At 35.5% G+C, this 13,325-nt stretch overlaps 1 protein-coding gene across 16 annotated transcripts in view; it reads right to left on the reverse strand.

The window, feature by feature from the left end:
* Positions 1 to 13,325, reverse strand: part of LOC311589605 (uncharacterized protein) — a 138,749-nt gene that overhangs the window by 98,831 nt on the left and 26,593 nt on the right. For 9 of the 16 annotated variants that reach the window (XR_014776579.1, XR_014776580.1, XM_084768100.1 and 6 more), the window contains 3 exons: positions 10,613 to 10,700; positions 4,967 to 5,032; positions 350 to 507 (listed from right to left, as the gene is read on the reverse strand). The gene's annotated coding sequence lies outside the window, so the exon portion shown is untranslated. Of the gene's footprint in view, positions 1 to 349; positions 508 to 4,966; positions 5,033 to 5,507; positions 5,597 to 10,612; positions 10,731 to 13,325 lie in introns of those variants that run through there. The other 7 variants (XM_084768106.1, XM_084768107.1, XM_084768097.1 and 4 more) reach the window with 5 other exon arrangements.

Here is a 13,325-nt window from a genome sequence, read left to right on the forward strand (position 1 = left end):
GAACAAAGGTACTGAGTAGAAAACATTCAAATTCTGTTACAAGGGAATTTCAGACCAATGCCATTAATGAAAATTTGGCTCTAACTTCCAAAACTGCAGGAGCTATTAAGCTTCATAAGGTTTTCTTAAACTGTATTCTGAATTCAAATCAGAAACAGAATTATGCCTGACTTAATATTTAACTAATACCCCTCTTTCCATTTGTAGTCCCTGATTGAGAGAGGCATTTGTAGCTGATGAAACTCCTTACTTTAGCGATTTTTATAAGGCAAAGAAGTGGAAGTCATCCTCATATTGTTTCGGTTTGTCCAGTCAAGAAAATTCAGCCTTTTGATTGCTGAACTGTTACCTTTTCGTCAGTTTTTAACATCATCAGACTCAGTTGATTGCCTCTAAAGTATCTTTGTCAGTATTTCCCATCAACTCCAATATATTCGAGGCGTGAAACTTGCTGGCTCCTAGTTTTGCGGCCACTTACCTGAAGAGCTTTCAAGAAGCTGGTTCCACCTATCAGTCAAATAGGAAGAAAGAAGGAAAGACTAATTTCATGAGACCAATGTCAGAGGAAAAGAGAATTAAAAACTAGGAAAGACACAATTGCCTAGGTTCAAAAGATGTGGGAAAATTTCCTGTTTTTCATTCATTCATGTATTTGTTTCATCACGTAACAGCCTGATCCCAGGCCCCTCCCCTCTCTAATCCAAGTCCCACCCTCCTATCCTCCCTACAGGCATTTCCCCCCTCTTGTTCTTCTCAGAAAAGGCAAGGCCCCCTCTGTTACCTGCCTGTGGGTCCCTTTCCCCTAGCTGGGCTGCCTTGTCTGGCCTCAGTGGGAGGGCATGGGATTACAAAGGTAGGTTGGTATTTCTTAGGGGCCTCCCCATCTCAGAGAAACCTTCATTTTTTTTTTATTTTTTATTTTTTTTTACATTTTTTATTAATTTATTCATATTACATCTCAGTTGTTAGCCCATCCCATGTATCCTCCCATTCCTCCCTTCCTCCCACTTCCCCACTACTCCCCTCCCCTCCCCTAAGTCTGTGTCTGAGGGGGACCTACTCCCCCTGTATATGCTCATACGGTATCAAGTCTCTCCTTGGTGACCTCTTATCTTTCCTCTGAGTGCCACCAGGCATCTCCATCCAAGGCACATGTTCAAATATGGGGTACCAGAGTTTGTGTGAAAGTTAGATCTCCTTCTCCACTCAACAGTGGAGAATGTCCATCGGCTAGTCCGGGTAGGGGTTCAAGGTTTTTACTGCCTATTTTTTCCTTGGCTGTTGCCACAGTTTGCGGAGGACCCCAGGGCCCAGACTCGCCTGTAGTTTTCCAGGACCCGCTGGATCCTTCTATTTCCTCTTTCTCCCAGGCTTCTCACACCTAAAGTTTCAACATCACTTTCTGCCTGTCAGCTTTACAGGGCTGCTGCCTGAGACATTGAAGCTATAGGGATACATTCACAGCAAGGAATGGAGCAGGGGAACAAAACAATCATAAAAATAATCTTGCTTCAGCCTTTTCATGTTCTATGAGCTGCAAATATTCAACCACAACTGAAATTGCAACTTATATTTTATAAACTAAAAATGCTATTGTGTAGTTAGACTGGCTGCCAATTAGCCTGATTAAAACCTACCATAGATGTAAACTGTATCATAACAACTACTAACATCTTCATTTTCAAAGACTGAAGACATCAATATTACTTTGATTTCAAATAGTTCATTTTAGTATCAAAATATCTTTTCTTTGAACTTCTATAATTTTTTATATTCTAATACACTCTTTATTTTCTTATGGAATGAACATCTATATTATAACTTCAAAGAGGTAAGTGCCAACATTTTTTAAAGAAATGATTTCAATGTTAAAGGAAAGAGAGTGTCTTTGAAAAGTAGCACTGGAGTAGAAACAACAGATTTTTTTTAAAGGTCTGATTTTGATAAGAGAGATACCAAAAAAACCTGTTTACTATAATTGAAAAATCCAAATAGAAAGAAAATGGAAAAAAAAGGAGGGGAGCGGAATCAGTCTCAAATATCACACAGAACACAAATGCGTTTAATATGCAATTTCACATTATTACTGGTGAAAAATCATCTTCACAGGAATGATTTAAATCAAAGATACGGTCTATTTTTCAAAAATGCTGTTATCTAGGATGTGGCATAAATATAAATCCTGTGGGGCTATTGGGCTCCTCGGTTGCACAGTACCTGTGGGAAAGGAAACTGAAGTACCCCTGACAGCTGATATGTAGTTACAGATTGTAATAATGGAGCACACATCCTTCACTTCTGAGCCAATGTTAAACCATTCTAAATATATTAAAAGCTCTTCACTTATCAGTAAAGCATGAAATAAATGTGTAGTGACAAAGGTAATATTTTACAAGACACAGAAGTCTTTTTAAAATATATTATCTTGTTTTCTTCTTGAATACTGGGAAAGTCAGAAAAGGATGTGGGCAAAATACAAACTATTAACACTTTCACATTTCAGAATACATATTTCAATGTATTTTATAGTCCAGCATTCTCTATTTTCTTTTATGTTTGGGACAGAAGAATTCTCAATATTCGTGGAATGTAACTAGACCAGATAGAGCTAAGATTTATTCCTTAATCGTTTTATCTCTCATATTTTGAAGTTAATTTGATGCTCACACTGGTACTAAAATGGAAAAGTCTAATAACCCTCATATCAAAAGACTCTGAGAATCAAATTTGGTAATTTAAGGAAAGTTCTTAGAGTATTTCTGGCTTATGATCATTTTTCTGAAATTTTAGTAATTTAATATTTAAAAGATGGCATTTTCAATGTGAAGGAGCATTATCAGTTCATAATATGGCTTTCTTGTGTTTGAGAGAGTGGTTTATTAAAAATGTAAAAGAATAGGAGAGCATTAAATATAGGTTTTGACATCCAAAACAGTACATGACATGGATTAATGAAAAGCAAGTATTTCCCAAGAGAGAATTTCACAGCCTTCACTTCCTCTTCTCTGAATCAAAAAGCAGAACTTAATGCTTGCTGGTAGAATTTTATATAAGGGCCATAATCAAATGAAGACAGCAAGTCAGAAATAATCTTTTTGTTTTGTTTTGTTTTGTTTTGAGTAGAGATGTTTTGGGGGAAAATGGTGTCATAGACTCTGCTTACAATGTAAGCCTGTAAAAATGATAACTTAGATATACACCTAGCTCTGTGCATGGGAAATAGTTAGCTATAAAGTCATCCTGTGTCCAGTACACACTCGCCACATGGCTTCAGGAACCCCAGGGAAAGAGGAAAGACCCAGAAATGAGGTATGGGAGAGGACTGCATGAGCTAACCGCTGTGTTTCCCGCCTCTCACACATGGCGGAGTACTTGTGCTTGTGTTAGCTCCTCTTGTGCCCAGACTACCCTGAGGTTGATAAGAAAGAATTAGCTGCCCTACCCAGATCTAGCCAATGGTCAGAACATTCTCCACACTTGAGTGGAGAGTGGGATATGACTTTCTCACATACTCTGGTGCCTCACCTTTGACCATGTCCCCTGGAGGGGGAGACCTGGTGGCACTCAGAGGAAGGACAGCAGGTTACCAAGAAGAGACTTGATACCCTATGATCATATACAGGGGGAGGTAATCCCCCTCAGGAACAGTCATAGGGGAGGGGAATAAGGGGAAAATGGGAGGGAGGGAAGAATGGGAGGATACAAGGGATGGGATAACTATTGAGATGTAACAAGAATAAATTAATAAAAAAAAAAAGAAAAAAAAGAATTAGTAACATTTGGAAGAGCAGAAAATATGGCTCAACCCTTCTGTTCCAATAACACCACTGACATGGAGAAGGTCAGAAAATATTTGGATTACTGAAAATGACTCTATTAGTTCAGAATGATAAATTATGATCACACCACAACAATTATTGCCACTATTAAAATGTGTCAACAAGGCTGACTATTGTGTATAATAGCAATTTTCTATTTACTTGATCTATATTTTATATAACTTCCCTATAACTGTGAGGATATCTTGCTGTATATAAATACAATAAAATTATCAAAAAATTAATAACTATATTTTAATTATCATTGCATTATCAATTATAGCTATTTCAACTTATAGTTACGTACATCATGGATGCTATTATTTTCTTCTTTTAATTTCTAAAGTTTATTATTTAAATTAGCATAGAAAGAAATAATGTTCTTACTAAAATTGACATGTATCCATTCCATTCTTCTTTTTTGCCCTTCTCACGTGTTGCCATTTACCTATCACCTTCATCTGGCCCTTTTCCTCAAATAGTTCACTGTCTCATTTTCTATTATTTGTTTCCCATTCATACGGTATTATTTTTTATTATTATATTTTTACTTTCTGATAATTTATTCAGATTGCATCCTGTTATCCCCTTCCTTGTATCTTCCTGTTCCCACCATTCCTCCCCTCCTCTTCCGTCCTCTTCCCCTCCCCTAGGCCTCTGACAGGAGGGGACCTCCTCCCCCACCTTATGACCGCAGCCTATCAGGTCTCAACTAGATAGCCCGCTTCCCCGCCCTCTGTGTGCCTGCAAGCTCTCCTCAGGAAGGGGAATTGATCAAATCTGGGGTGGGGGGTTGGGGACCAGAGTTCATGTCAAAAGCAGCCCCTGCTCTCCTCACAGCCATGAAGAATGAGCTGTACATTGTCTTTGTCTGAGTACGGGGTCTAGGTTTGCTGCATGCCTTGTCCTTGGTATATGCAACAGTTTGTGCAGGCTCCCCTGGCTTTAGATCTGCGCACCTTGGTGGTCTCCTTGTGGGCCTCCTGAACCCTCTGGAACCTTCCATCTTCCCACTCTTCCATACCATTCTCAGCGCTTCTCCCAGAGTCCCCCAGCAAGTCCCATCATCTGGCCGGATCCATACCTGGCTGGAGCCTCTTAAAGGACTTATATGTTAGGCTAATTTCCAAATATAAGTGAGTACATACCATGAGTAACTTTCTGGGTCTGGGTCACCTCAGTCAGTCTGATCATTTCCACTTCCACTCATTTGCCTGCAAATACAAAACAAAAACAAAACAAGCCAGCAAACAAATCATAAATTGGCTCGGAAAGCATTATTGTTTAAAAGTTTTAAAAATTTAAAACATTCAAATTATAGTTCAGAATATTGCTTCAATTAGCCTTGTACTCATATCCTACCAAGGAATAAGCTTGATAATATAAAAATTGTCAAAAAAAATATCCAGAGCAAACTAGCAGTCTAATTCAGTAAATAATAGTAAAAAAAAAACCTTTATATAAAGCCTGCCTAATGACTAAAACATGTCGTGGATACTCAGAATTCTCGTAGTAATTAACAGAAATAGCCATTACAAAAATCAGTTTAAGTTCACTATATTTTCTATGACCATTGTTAGTTTACATTAGCATTAAGCAGAAATGAAATACTGAGTTTATCTCTCAACTGGGATTCTATGTCTCTTAATCCCTTTACAGGGAGGACGTACGTTGAATCAATATACTTACCAAGTTCTCATTTCTTTGAGAAGCGTGCAACGTGCAATTTTTTTCTACTACAGGGAGAATGTGGCTTCCTGCATTTTGTGTTCTCTGATACGTAGTTCTGTACTTTCTCCGATCTCATTTCTGTGTGTTTTTTTTTTTTCAGCTGCAAAATTACAAGCCTACCAATATAGTTACAAGGCAAGACATGACAGCATGTATCAGTGATGAAACGTGCAGGGTACCATGCAGGATGATATTGAATGCATTGCTTACTTGAACTACATACTTGAGAGCCTGTCACAAGAGAATGCAGTGTCATATCTGTGTGCTATGAAACCTAAACAATGTATCTGCAACCAGGACAGCTGCCAGTTCTTTGTTTTTGCAATCAGAGCCTGTGTACCCTCTCTCCTTTCAACAGCTTCAAAAGTGCCACAAATTATTATTGACTACTATTCCTACGCTGTGCAATATGTATTTTATTCTTGGAAATGATTAATTGGCCTTATACATCATACTACAGTGGCGCATACCTGAACATTATTTGATGTATAAACTAATACCTGAGACCATCAACAGAAAAGCTGTTTATGTTCTCTATCTTAATAAAGTGTTTGCTTAACAGAGTTCAAAACAAATTCCATTTAAAATAATTATTATGAAAAAAATTCAAAGAAAACTATTACTATAAGTTGAATGGCCAAGTGACTTCAAATCACCAAACAATGGGAAACAAAAAAAAAAAAGGACAACCCTGGCTTGTTTTCACTGTCTCAACACAGCTACATATATAATGTAGCTATCTTTCACAATCAGTTTGCATAATATCAACAAAGACATTGTCTTTATGAATAACAGTATTTACCCTTCTGTTTCAGAGTTGCAAATTATTACTTGAAAAAAATACCACACCCTAGTGGGACTGCCTTTCAAAGCCACAGAGAAAGACAGTGAGCTCCAACCTGAGGTGACTTGATGAGCTCGGGTGGGAAGGGAGCACACTCCCTTTTCTGAGGAATACAGAAGGAAGGAATTGGGAGCAAGGGTGGAGAGGAGGGAAGGGGCCATGGCCAGAATATAAATAAATTAATTAATAAAAAAATATAGACAAAGAGATACTAACTTCTTAATTTTTACTATAAATTTTTTTTTCATAGAATATATTCTGGTCAGGGCCTTTTCCTTCCCTAGATCCTTCCAGATTCTCCTTACTTTCCAACCCACCCAATTCAACAGTTTCTTTTTCTGTCTTTTTTTAAAACAAAGATAATAATAACCGAAAATTACAAATAAACACAAGAAAATCACACAAACACAAAAGTATGACTCAACTTATTAACTCATTGTATATCATTATGTATTTATTTTCTCTGAGTAGATCATTATATAGAAGATTGGTAGTCACTTAATGAAATTGTTAATCTTGTAGAGATTTTTTTTTTCAGTTACCTTTTGTTCCTAGCACTCAATTCTTCTTGCTTTGGCTTGATAAACTAATATGAAAGTTGTTTGCTCCAAGCAATGTTTTTTATGAAAGAATTGAACTCATATAACCTAAAGCTGCTTTTTCTGAATTTGTGACTAATTAAAGAAAGGTGAGTTTTTTGACAAATAACAAATTTCATTTCTCCATACTGAACCTAAATATTGGTGTATGAAATAGTATTTCCTTTATGAAATTGAAGTATCTATGTTGACTTATAATTGTCTATCCTTTCTTTGAAGTAAAAGTAAAGAAACAATGTTACAAATCAAGGTAAGGAAAACTAACATGAATAAATAACATAGTGCTATATAATTTGAAGTCAGATAGGAGGGGCCTGTAAAAACTTTGACGTGATATGCCTTTGAGACAGCTTTTAAAGGACTGGAACAGAATCGAAGGATGAGACCTGGTAAACTAGTTGCGAAGACACAAATTGAGAGATTATGTAAATTAAGAAATATTACATATCCTGAGCAAATAATCTTTTTAAAGGTTTATTTATCATGTATGCATGTCAGAAGAGGGCACCAAAGCATACTGTAGATCTTTGTGAGCCACCATGTGATTGCTGGGAATTGAACTCAGGGCCTCTGAAAGACATTCATTCAGTGCTGTCAACCTCTGAGCCATGTCTCCAGCCCCAAATCCTGTATGCTGAATAAGACATTTACATGAATTTAATTTTGTCCAGGTCAATAAATCCTAAGAGGTAGTATATAGTGAAAAGCACTGGATCTGAGCACTAGCAGACACTTATTAATTCAGTTCTCTTCTTTCTTCCTGCTTCACTTCCTCTCTTCCTCTTACTCCCCGTTCCTTTCTGGAGTGCAAGCATTGTAGGTATTAACTACGTTACCACTGAGATATAGCCATAGGATTTCTAGTTCTTGAAGTAGAGAATTCTGTTCTGAAATAAGACTGGTATCCTGCCATCTAACCTTGGTAGTAAGTAATAGGATCATTGTACTTTATACCAAAGTAGGCTCTTCAAATATGATGAATAGATATCTCTTAGAGACAGAATCATTTAAATTTGAATTTTGAATGTAACTTACTTATACTTAAATTCTAATTTTACTAATATACTAAAGTTTTAAAGTAATGAGTAATCTTGTACAATTTTAGCCTTAGCAGTATAATGCTTTTATGACAGTCCTTTGATTTGTGAGAGGGTGAGGAGAGTTTCTATGCACATATATGGAGGACAGAGAAGAGTTTTCAAGCATGTTTAATGGCTTCCACCTCATAGACCTCAGAGATTGAACCAAGGTTGTTAAGCTTGACTGAAAATACTATAAGCCATCACACCAGTTCTTTATTTTTATATGTTTTGCAAAATATGAGGTGCAGAATCTACCAGATACTCAAATTCATTCAAAAAGGGCTAGAAGGAAGGGACATACACCCTAGACATAAAGAAGTAAAAAGAAGGGCAAAATAAATATTATGACTTTTCTATGTTAAGAGTTGTAGAAGAACTTTTTGTACCAAGATTTCAATTTTATGAACAAAATAATGAGAATGACAAACTATAGTAATTAATGTAGTAGCTAAATGTTCATATCAAATTTGAAGAGGAACTTGTCTTCCTATTTTTCAGCAGAGTAATCATATTTACTAATTTTTCAGCAGTTTCTGAAATCTGATTTCTATTTCTCACACTTACTATTTATAATAAAGGCAAGGATATTTATCATATGTTGCATGGTAATAAGTAACATACAAGAAAAAGTATCATCTCTGTACAGAATCTGTTTTCGTTAAATATCAGAATCATTAAGATCTAGACCACGGCAATAAGCACTTGTTATTTAATTTTTATTCTTTGTTTTAAAAAAATACATGGAATCCAGCATCCATTCTGCAGCAAACTAGATAAACTGTATTCTGACACCAGTCCACATAGATGACATTCACACACTGACTTTTGTGAGTTTCCTTTCTTAGTCATGCAAAATATATCTAGCTGGATATAAAGTTACCTTACTCTGTAGTTTTATATTAAATTTATCTATCCAAGAGTTCTGCACCTCTTAAACATAAGCACCAAGGGAGGTCGCAACTTTCATAGCACCAAGTCTTTGTTTATTCTGTTTCCTCAGGATAAAATACCAATAACCCATCAAAACCACCCTATTCTCCATGGCATAAAAATCTTCCCAATCTCAGAATGTTACTTTGCTTAAAATTCAGCCAGTGCATTCAAATATGAACTATTCATATAACTCAAATGAGTTAAAAAAACATGTAATAATAGTAGGATATTAGAATTCCATATAAGTTAGAAATGGAACATGTTTTTTTTCTCATAACAAGAGAGGCAGCAATAAGAGTTTATAGAAATGTGTTCTAAATTAGGGTTTTCTCTACAAAGGAATTTTATCTCGGGGATATTGAAAATTCCTGAAGTCCTTTTGATGTGACCTTTTATAAGGGTAGGTGGCACTTGTATCTGAAGATTGAGTTTCAGAGTGGCTGCTATGCAGTAGAGCAATTCAGGATGCTCCCCCCTCACTTGCAGAGAACGAAGACTACTCTTTTCCAACTGGTAGCTCTTCCAAGACTGAGAATCCCTTTTCAGGGGCAAGATGTCAAGACCTCATTCCCCTTCCTTACTTCTACAGAATTAAGCTGAAAATTGTAGTGTTAGACTAGCAGTGGTTCTTTGTGAAAACAACAAAGAAAATTGTGAGCTGTCTACAATGGATGAAGTTACAGCAGGCTTGTGAGGGAGACAACTGATGGTGAGTTCATGATTGATGTCCTGAGGCTATTGATGCAAGCAGACCTGCAGGGAAATGGACATATTGCTACAAAAGGATTTCCAAGACCATATCACTTCATTTCTGGTATCATATATCTAAAATTAAAAGGAAATATGGTTTTATTTTACTAACAAATGAAACCAGACAAGTTGCATGTAAAAATAATACATTTGAGTTGTTACCATGAGTCAGGTAATTAACATAGGTTGTCTGTTTTTTTACAAGATCTCTAGGAACTGGTTATTGCTCTCTGTATTTTACAATGGTGTAGAGACCAGTAGCAGTTACCCCTGAATACGAATCATTATCAGGATGATTTGTCTCCTGTCTAAAGATGGTTGTAGGCTTTTCACTTTTCCCACAGAGGACATAATTGTCTTGGGGAACAAAAAACCAAAACAGTCTTTATATATGTTTCTACAAATGGAAGTTGTTCCATTTTTCATTAGAAAGAAACATATTACACTTCCACTGTGTCTAAGATTTTTCTAGCTTTTACTCTAAATTATTTTGCTATCCTATATGTTTGAGTATGCATGTTTTGTCTGTGAAATGCATGCATTCTGTGCCAACCAGGGCAAGAAAAGGGCTTCATATAGTCTGGAATTGGTTACAAAGGATTGTTATCCTCCATGTGGATGCTGGGAGCAGAATCTGATTCCTTTGAAAGAGGAGCCAATGTTTATATCTGCTAAACCATCTCTTTACTTACAGCCTATTATTATTATTACATTATTTTAATTATCTTTTTCTTTAATTACTGAAATATAGTCAGTCCTAGGAAAAAAATCTCACTATAAATTGTCATACTTTGTAGAATTTTTAAAAATAAGAAAAGTACAAATGGTGACCACGGTCAAAACAAATAATCTTACCTCGTTCATGCTCAGAATACAATGGAGTCTTGATCCTAACATTATTTCTTATATCGGTGCATCAGCTACCAGAAGAGTTCCTACGAAACTAACAGAGAAGTGTTTTTCAACTTGGAACCACAATAAACCACATAGTGTAGTTATATCATATCTCACGTTTCTCAGTTTCATTGTGGAGAAGCTTAGTAAGCAGTCTGTGTGCACAGCTCCTTCTCTAAATCACTCTGCAGAAGAGGGGACGCTCAGTAAGTGTTTATCAATATTGATTAAATGAATCATATAATCTCTCACTTGGAGAACTTTCAAGAAAAGACGTATGGAGCATGCAATGACGTGCTTAGTGCTGGCTGGCCAGCTGGCCAGCTGCCCAGAACGGTCTTCACTCTAAGCCTTAACTTAATCCTTTAACCTCAGTGCCGAGTTCATATCAAGCTAAGCAGTCTGATTTGTAAATATCAAGTGTCTCTATGTTCCAGAATAGTCACAGATAAACCAAGCTCGATGCACTGAACAAGAACTAATACAATTAGTGTACAAAGAGAAGTAAAACTAGGGTCTAATCTATAGTCTCTTCCTGGAGGTTTTTTAATAGAAAATGCCAAACCTCATATTTGAAGGTTTCTTAGTGAGCATAAAATTAAATTAGGAGGGTTAATAATAGAAATTCAATATTTAATGTTGTCATATTAAATTAACCTCAGAAATAGATGATCACAATAGGTTATGATCAAATATCAGGGCAGGAAGTCTACTCTGAATGTGAGGTGATTTGTAAAACAATTCCATTTGGTTACATTAATGTAAAACTTTATCACTGCAACCTCTGAATTCTACTTATTTTCAGCCTGCTAGCATGATGGACCTAGAGGAAAGGCTTGATGGAGAATGGCACTTTATCTGTTATTACATTGTTATGATTATGTTTAATACCCACAATTTTGAATTCTGTACTTATTGCAATTGCATTTTTCTTTTGTAAACAATAATTTATAACATTTTGATTAACATTTATTTAAAATTCAAGCAATGGATATAAGCATAGTATATCTACAGAATGAAATAATCAAGGAACAGTGTTATGCATGTTAAGACACAATTTATTTTAAAAAATTATAGAAACTTTAAGTAGTTATTTTACAAGGCTTCATTTAGAGACCATTCTGTCATTTTTATTACAAAGTCTTATGCATTTATAGGTTTGATATTTATTATCTCAGAAGTAATAATTGTTTGTAATTACTATGAGAAAGAAGATGATAGTGATGATAATTTTATAATTTTCTTATTAATTGGTCTTGCTATATGTTTATGCTATAAGGTTACTTGGTCTCATTTCACAAATGGGGGACCTGTACTAACCTAAAATTGAATGATGTTCTTAAAGACAGCAAATTGAAAGGGAGAGACTGTGCTTAGATTTAGGCTTGTCATTATGTAGCCCTTACATCTAGCACTCCTGGTGCTCATGAACCCTTTCATAGAGTTTATTTAAGTGGTGAACAACAGTTGAGGAGATTGGAGGATCATCTGTTCTATAACTTCCTTTGAGTTATTCAGGGGAGTCCACTTATATGGTTTTCTGGAGTCTTCATCCATATGGTCGTGAGACATTTTGGTACTACAGCTGTCTAGGTTGACTGACATATTCCTGTATAAAACCCAATTCATTTCCTCCAAATTACAAGAAAACTATTGGCCAACCAACTGTATTTGAACTGAATTTTTTCATAGCATTTCCTTCTCTCAAAGAATAAAAGTAAATACCCCAGAAAACACATAAAATGAGATTAGGTTCCACAATGCATTTTATTCTCTTGTTTCATTTCTTATAGAGTAAATGACAAATACCAGAGTCTAGCACATCATATTGTTTTCCAAGATATTTTAAGAAAGTATTACCACCATTCTTTTTATATACTATATTTTAAATTAATTGTGCTTTTTTTCTATTTTTAAGTTTTAAAACCTTTAATCATACTATGTACATCAAGGACATATGTATCTATATTATAAAATGTATTGAATTAAAATTACACTACACATAACAATGAGAAAATTCCAGAAAATTCTATTACTTAAGAATATTTACCGTGCATGTACTTATGTTATATACTATATTATATTGTTTTACCACAAGGAATTTAAACTTTATTATAAAAATTACTAATAAAATTAGTCAAATAAAAACATACATGGTATGAGCTACTAACTAACATGATGGTTTAGAGAACCAGAGTGCTTGCTGCATAAGTGGGGAATTCAATAACCAGATACCACAGTGAAGAAAGAATACACTTTGAAAGTTGTTCTCTGACCTCCTCACAGCAGTCATGGCTCTTGTATGGCTTTCACTTACATGCAGAAAATTTGTTCATGTGTATGTGCCTGCACACATACACACACACATGCAAACACACATGCACACATACAAACACACACATACATGCGTGAGTGCAAGCCTCTGTCTTCATACCTGCATGTTCATGAGCTCATGTGCACACTCATACTTGTGCAATGACACACACACACACACACACACACACACACACACACACACACACATTTATACCATACTTTAATACTAAGGGTCCTAGCAGAAAGCAGGATAAAAGAAGTGATTTTTACTTTGTGTAGAATTTTTATCTTTTGGTTAAATAAATACTAATCTGTCCACTGTTGTTTCCAATATACTGTAAAAGAATATTTTGCTTAT

This window comes from Acomys minous (genome assembly GCF_964271855.1).
Source record: "Acomys minous genome assembly, chromosome: 18".
NCBI classification, from domain to species: Eukaryota; Metazoa; Chordata; class Mammalia; order Rodentia; family Muridae; genus Acomys; species Acomys minous.